We start from the raw sequence: 7,706 nt of genomic DNA, 5'->3' as shown, positions 1-7,706 counted from the left end.
CTGGCCAACATGGCGAAACCCCATCTCTACTAAAAATACGAAAATTAGCCAGGCATGGTAGCACGCACCTGTAGTTCCAGCTACTCAGGAGCCTGAGGCAGGAGAATTGCTTGAACCCAGGAGGCAGAGGTTGCAGTGAGCCTAGATGATGGCGCCACTGCACTCCAGTTTGGGCAACAGAGTGATACTCCATCTCAAAAAAAAAAAAAAAATTAGCATTCACAATTATGATCCTGAGTTACTAAAGAACATTAAACTATGATCGTTATATTCCTGTATAGCAACATTATCCATTAAGATGTGTGGGGGTCATGATATTAGGCATGAAATAAGGAGAGGAAGCTCAACACAATATTTGGTCCTACTGTAGATAGTATTTACACTGCTGTAATAATATCTACACTAGTTATTGAATTACAACTTATAGAATTGAATTATAGACAAATTATGGAGAAATTAACGATAGTTTCAGATCATAGTGTAAATATTATTAATCTGTGTATTGTCAAAGTACAGCTATAGTTGACAGAGGTAGCAAAGTGGTAATGGGTTAAAGAGGGACAAAAACAGCAGGAGCATCAAGAGCCAACATGGGGAATTAAGAAATGTAGTCTCTTGTTTGTGGAATAAGAAGTTGAAGTTGAATTGTGTTGCTTAAAGATGCCTTAATTCCAAATGGAAAAACTGAGAAGGATGATAGAACCATTTTGGAGGGTGGGAAAATCAGATGAGAGAGACAGACAGAGAGAGAGAGAGAAAGGGGAGAAAGGGAGGGAGTGGGAGGGATGGAGAGACATCACATCTTCTCCCTCCCTTTCTCCCTCCTTCTCTCTCTCTCATCTGATTTTAAACATATGCATTAATTCTATTTATGAAATTTTAAAAATAAAAACAGAAAGGATGTGAAAATGACTTCCAATCCAAAATAATTTAAAGAAAGAATATTTGGATGCATAAAGGCATTCGGCTTTTCAGAAAATGGAGCTATTACATACCCATTCCTTGAGTATGTAAGAATACCAAGATCTTAATCCACCCAGTTCGCCTTTCACTCTGAAGCTGAACCAGTCTTTATAGACACTGAAAATTGGATTCCTGTACCTCAGTTGCACTTTATTTAGATAAAGAGTAGGTACACAATCAACCCCTAAGTACACCACCATTTTTTATGAAATCAGGCCTCCACCTTGGATAATAGCTCTAAAATATTCATTGCCTAACTTTCAAAGCTGTGCATTATTCTATATACAGGGTGTTCCTGTCCAACTTGGCTTCCATAAGAACTTCAATCAAATTCACAGACCACATTCAAATTTGTCAATTGTCCTAATAATAGCTATTATAGGTTCAGGATCATACATAATGTGTAGTTGTCATCTCTCTTTAGTTTTCGTCAACCTGGACCAGTTCCTGAGTCTTACCTTATTTTTATGATCTTGACATTTTTAAAAAGAGCAGGTTACTCACTTTGTAGAAAGTCCATCAATTTGGGTTTGCTTAGTATTTCTTCATAATTACATGTAAGTTATACAATTTTTGGCCAAATTGTATAAAAAGTGATGCTATGTTCTAATGGCATCCTATCAGGACATATACAATATCCATTTATCCTATGCTGTTTTAACTTTTATAAGATAATGTCTGACTCCTCTACTGTAAAATTAACTTAAATATTTGGTATTAATATGTAGTCTGCGGAGATAACTTTGGAATTATGTAAATATTCTATTCCTTATCAAATGTTCACTTACTAGTTTTAGGATCCAGTGATGAGTCTTCCTTGAATCAGTTTTTATGATAATGATTGCACAATGATCCTAACTCTTATCATTTCTTCTATGCTTATTAGTTGGCATCTTACTACAAGGTAGAGTTTTCCATTCTGCCCCAGTTATTTATTTATTCATGCATTTATTCATATCAGCACGGACTTGTGAATTTCTATTTTATTCAGTGGATTATATCTGTTATTAGCATTATTTGTTTTGATGCTTAAATTATCCCAGATTTGGTCAGTGGAAACTTTATTAAGTTGGTTTCTGTGTTCTTATGAATAAAAGGAATAATAATACTGCTTATTATTCTTCAAGCAAATTTTACTTTCTGGCACTAAAAATATCCTTCAGGCTCATCTTGTACTTGTTTGTTCCATATCTGGAATCAGCAATTTATTCAAGGAGCTTGACTCCTTTTAGTGGAAAATAGTATTTAGAAACCAAGATCTGAGCACTACACATACTCATTGCTACTGAGATATTATTGTTTCTAGGCCTTCACAAGAGACGGAGCTAGAAATATATGAACACACACACACACACACACACACACACACACACACACAGCCTAGATATTTTTTATGTCAGTCTGTAAAAGCCATATTCAAAACCATGAGTTCACACCAATATTTCCAATCCTTAACTAACACTCCAGGGTTTTTTCCAACCTTTGCTTTTCCATGTTTGTAATCCCTTTCTCAGACAGTGAGAAACCTGGATTCCATTTACTCTCAATATATCTACTTTTTCAGTCAATCCTCTAGTATGTAACTAACCTCTTGGCCTCTCAGCGTGTCCCCTTGGCCAACCCCAATTACACTGGCTGAACCATCAGCCCCAATCCCACCAAACACACTAACTCAGCAGTTCCTCAGCCCAGCCGTCCTGGCCACACTGGCTGATTCTGTGGCACTGGAGCCACCAATCATGCCAGCTGAAGCCTCAGCCCCAACTCTGCTGACCATGTTGACTGCATCAATCCAAAAACTAAGTTTTTAAAACCCAAATAGTCTTGCCATAATTAAAATAGTCTATTACAGAAGAAGAAAAAGACATCAGTGGAACAGAATACAGAATCCAGAAATAGACCTAAATACGCATGGCATTTTAGTTCATAATAAAGGCACCATTTCCAACCAGTGGATTTATATGTAATCTAGTTGGTGGGGTAAATAAAACAGTGTGGGGTTAACTGTAAGATTGTTAGGGAAAGAAAAGATGAATTTGCAGCACTATTTACACTGAAATTAATTATAATTGTATCAAAGATTTTGCATTAAATAAATCCATACAATTTCTGAATAAAGCATGAATTAATTTAGTTAAGATTCTGGAACGAAAAAGGCCTTTCGAAGGAGAACACCAAGACAGAAATTTGATAAATTGAATCACACAAAATTTATTTTCTCTTTGACCAAAAATAAATCAATAAAGCCAAAAAATAATTGACAAATTGGAGAAAGACATTTTCAGTACAGGAAAGCAAACAACTAATGTCCTTAATTTACACAAAGTTTTATACAGGTAAACAAAGTAACAAATGATAAACTCAAATAACAAATGCAAAATGCCAATAAACTTCTGTTCCTTATAAATTACACAGTCTGGTTGGGCGCGGTGGCTCATGCCTGTAATCCCAGCACTTTGGGAGGCCGAGGCAGGCAGATCACTTGAGGCCAGGAGTTTGAGACCAGCCTGGCCAACACAGCGAAATCCCGTCTCTACTAAAAACACAAAAATTAGCCAGGTGTGGCGGCTCATGCCTGTAGTCCCAGCTACTCAGGAGGCTGAGGCAGGAGACTCGCTTAAGCCCAGCAGGCAGAGGTTGCAGTAAACCAAGATCGCACCACTGAACTCCAGCCTGGGTGATGGAGTGAGACTGTCTCAACAACAACAAAAATAAATAAAATTAAAAAATAAATTAAACAGTCTAAGGTATTCCATTATAGCAGTACAAAACAGGCTGAAAGAGTCATAATCTGCGATAATCTTATTGTTCTTATTGACAGGCTCTCTTATTAAAATATAAGTTATATTAGCACCTGGCACCCAACAGGCATTAACAAATGTTTATTAAATTAAGTTAAATGAGAGGATTCTGGAAAAGTAGTTTGAGGCTAAACTAGTAAGGATCTTGAAATGCCATATTTGAGAGTTTGGACTTCATGCTAAAGGCATTGGTCACAGTCATCGAAGAAGATATCTGCTCTAGAAAAATAACTGTAATGGTGGTTGGTGATGAATTTTAAAGGGAGAGCCAGTTAAAAGGTTACTGTGGCCAGGCATGGTGGCTCATGTCTGTTGTCCCAGCACTTTGGGAGGCTGAGGCAGGCAGATTGCTTGAGCCCTGGAGTTAAGAGACCAGCCTGCCCAACATGGTAAGACCCAATCTCTACAAAAATTAAAATTTAAAACATTAGCCAAATGTGGTGGCACACAACTATAGTCCCAGCTACTCAGGAAGCTGATGCAGGAGGATTGCTTCAGCCTGGGAGGTCAAAGCTTCAGTGAGCCATGATCACATCACTGCACTCCAACCTGGGCAACAGAGCAAGACCCTGTCTCAAAAAAAAAGAGTTCTGGTAATTGCTCAGGTCAGAGGAGACTGAAGCCTGAACTAGGGCAAAGGGACTAGAAGAGAAACTGTTTTGAGATGCCATCAACACAAATCGGTAATAACTAAAACCTCTATTTATTAAGTGCCTATAGTAGGCCCAAACTCTGTACTATCTTCACAACAGCCAAGCAAGATTGGTGTTAGTATACCAATTTTGCAAATAAAAAGGCAAAACAAGTTGCAGAGAACTTAGATAATTTCCCCCAAAGTCACACAGCTAAATAAGGGGCTCTTCTGGATTCTACTGCAGGGCTATCTCATTCCCACCTCCAAGGAATGAAGGAAAAGGAGCAATGCTAAGTTTCCAGCTAATGTAATTACTCAGATTATTTCCTTTGCTGAAATATGTAAAGGTTTTATTGGAATGGTAATGAATGTGGCTTTGGACATGCTGTGTATGAGAATCCTGTAATATAGTAGGTGTTTCTGCATGAAACAGAAACTGACTCTGGCTACCTTGCTGAATAGGATAATTCTTGGAAGGCTATCAGGGCTCACACAGTCACAGTTAGGTTGTAGGTACAGGCTTCATAAAAAGGCCAAGAAGTCAGAGAGTTCCAGATGGCTAGGCAACGGAAAGAAGTCACATATGTATTCATTTCACAAATAGCTACCGAGTGTCTGTGATGGTTAATACTGAGTGTCAACTTGACTGGATTGAAGGATGCAATATTGATCCTGGGTGTGCCTGTGAGGGTGTTGCCAAAGGAGATTAACATTTGAGTCAGTGGGCTGGGGAAGGCAGACCCACCCTTAATCGGGTGGGCACCATCTAACCAGCTGCCAGTGAATATGAAGCAGGCAGAAAAACGTGAAGAGACGAGACAGGCCTAGCCTCCCAGTCTACGTCTTTCTCCCCTGCTGGATGCTTCCTGCCCTCGAACATCGAACTCCAAGTTCTTCAGTTTTGGGACTCAGACTGGCTCTCCTCTCCTTGCTCCTCAGCTTGCAGCCAGCCTATTGTCGGACCTTGTGATCGTGTAAGTTAAAACTTAATAAACTCTCCTAGTTCTGTCCCTCTAAGAGAACCCTGACTAACAGTGTCTACTGTATGCCAGGCATTTAAGAGCAATAGGGATACAGCAATAAACAGACTATATCTCCATTTTCATGTAACTTACTACTGAGTAGGAAAGCCAGATAATAAAACAAATGTTAATTAAATCAAAAATACAAAAGGGTAGTAAATTTTACTTATTACCAAAAATGGTAGTAAATAAAACAAGGAAGGGGAATAAGGAGTTCCTTGAGAAGAGGGAGGCTGTAATTTTTAATGGAGTAATCAGAAAAGACTCTGAGAGAGATCTGGTCTTCCCACTGCTGCCACCATAATGAATGGAGATCTCCAAATGTCCCCATGTTGCTGTTAATTTCCTCAAGAATCCGAGGCCTGGGAGCAAGCATCTGATTGGCAAAGCTGAAGGCACATGCCCACCCCCTTACTTCCTCTGAAGTGAGGGAGAGGGAGAATTGGCCTTTTAACTTTTTTACAGTAGGTACCTACTTTCAAACAACATATTTTAAAATAAGGGATTTTCCTAAAAAAAGAAGGGCATTTTGACTCTAGACAACCAAAATAGTCACAGAAACGGGGTAAATTGTTAAGCGAGAGTCAAAGAAACGACTCATAGAAGAATGAGGGGGAAAAATAGAGGCTAGCACTCTGGAGAGCCTTGAACACATTTTAAGAGGTAGGGAGACAAAAAGGGACCAGGAAAGGAGGCAACAAAGAAAACAATCACGACATAGCAATGTCTGAGAATCCAAGGATAGAGAGCGTTTACAAGGCAAATGGTGACCTTTGAGAGGGCAGTGTGAGATGACGTTTGGAAGCAGAAGCCAGATTGTAAATGGAGAAGGAATTAATGGTGACTGAAGTTAAGTACAGAGTAACTTCCGAGCAAGTGTTACATATCCATAATTTATATTGTTGTAATAGTGTTGTGGAATCAGGAGGACCAGAGAGAGGCCTTGGGGTATATACATGAGGATATCTGTATTGAGTGCACTCAGACCCAGCAGACTTAACATCCAAAGACCGGGCCCAGAACAAAGACAGCACTTGACTTTTATACACACCTCAAAAAGGGGTGTGGGCCAGCCTGAAGCAGGCTTACAGTAGCATGAAAGCAGGGATACAGAGGCAGGACAAAGACAGTTAATCAAATTGTAACAGGTTCATAACTCAGGATTACACATGACCGTTGCTATGCAACCCAGATGTCCATTATCTAGGTTTGCCTAGTGCCTAGCACGGCTTATTCCATGGCCTTCACTATGGCGTCCAGGTGGCCTGCTCAGACAGTTTATGACCTTCACTCCACTGCTTAGATAAAACAGAATACCTGAAGTCACCAGTTACAGAGAACAGGAATTTTCATAAACTCATACCATAAAACAAAGGAAAATTTGTTTTTCTTCTCCCTATGTGGAGGGAGTGCTGGGAGAGTCTCCAGAGCACATTCCTTTGTGTCCTGGCTCCTTAGATAGTATTATCAAGACTTTCCCTGGGTCTGGGCTGTGCCCATTGCTGCCTCTGGAACAAGTCAGCCTAATACAGGAAAACTTACTTCTCTTTTTAATTTTTTCTTTAATTTCCCACCTCAATAGGACTTGCAAAATATATTATCCTGAGACAAAAGGGCAGGACTTTTGTGTAGCACTTTGTCCTCACTTCACCTGAACTTCACAATAACTTTGTGAGAAAGGTCTTATTCCCCTTTAGAGAGATGGAAGAAAATGATATCCAATATCCAGTGTGGGAGAGGACTGTAACTCTCTTCCTGGAGTGCATCTTGTTGACAGAGATCAAAACCTAGAAATTCCTCTGCAAAGGAATTCAGTGAAAAAAAGAAATCATAAGCAGGTACACAGATTTATCTACAAGATTGTACACTGCAATAGGAAAGAAGTGAAAGCAAGCTAACTCCAGCAAGAGGATTGGTACATCCATGCTATGAAAAGACATGCACTGATTGCCAAATAATGTTGCAGCATGAACCATTCAAGAAATGAAAAGCGTCCTACATGAAAAAAATACACTGAGTGCATGACAGGAGTTTTCTAGTCCACAACATACTTAGGTTCCCAGTTGCAAATCAATAAAGTGACACTCTGGTTTATGTATCAAAAGAAAAGAAAAAGAAATGAAAAGCAAAAAAAAGGTTTACATTTTATGAAGTGAACAGAGCAGACCACAAAACAGAATATACAGTATGATTCTATTGTGTGTGTATGTAATTTTTTGTGGGCTTTTCTGTATTTCCGAAAATTCTAATATAAAGGAATACTGCTTTTGTAATAAGATTTTTAAA

This window comes from Gorilla gorilla, chromosome 1 (assembly GCF_029281585.2).
Source record: "Gorilla gorilla gorilla isolate KB3781 chromosome 1, NHGRI_mGorGor1-v2.1_pri, whole genome shotgun sequence".
NCBI lineage: Eukaryota > Metazoa > Chordata > Mammalia > Primates > Hominidae > Gorilla > Gorilla gorilla.
This window is presented reverse-complemented; position numbering follows the sequence as displayed.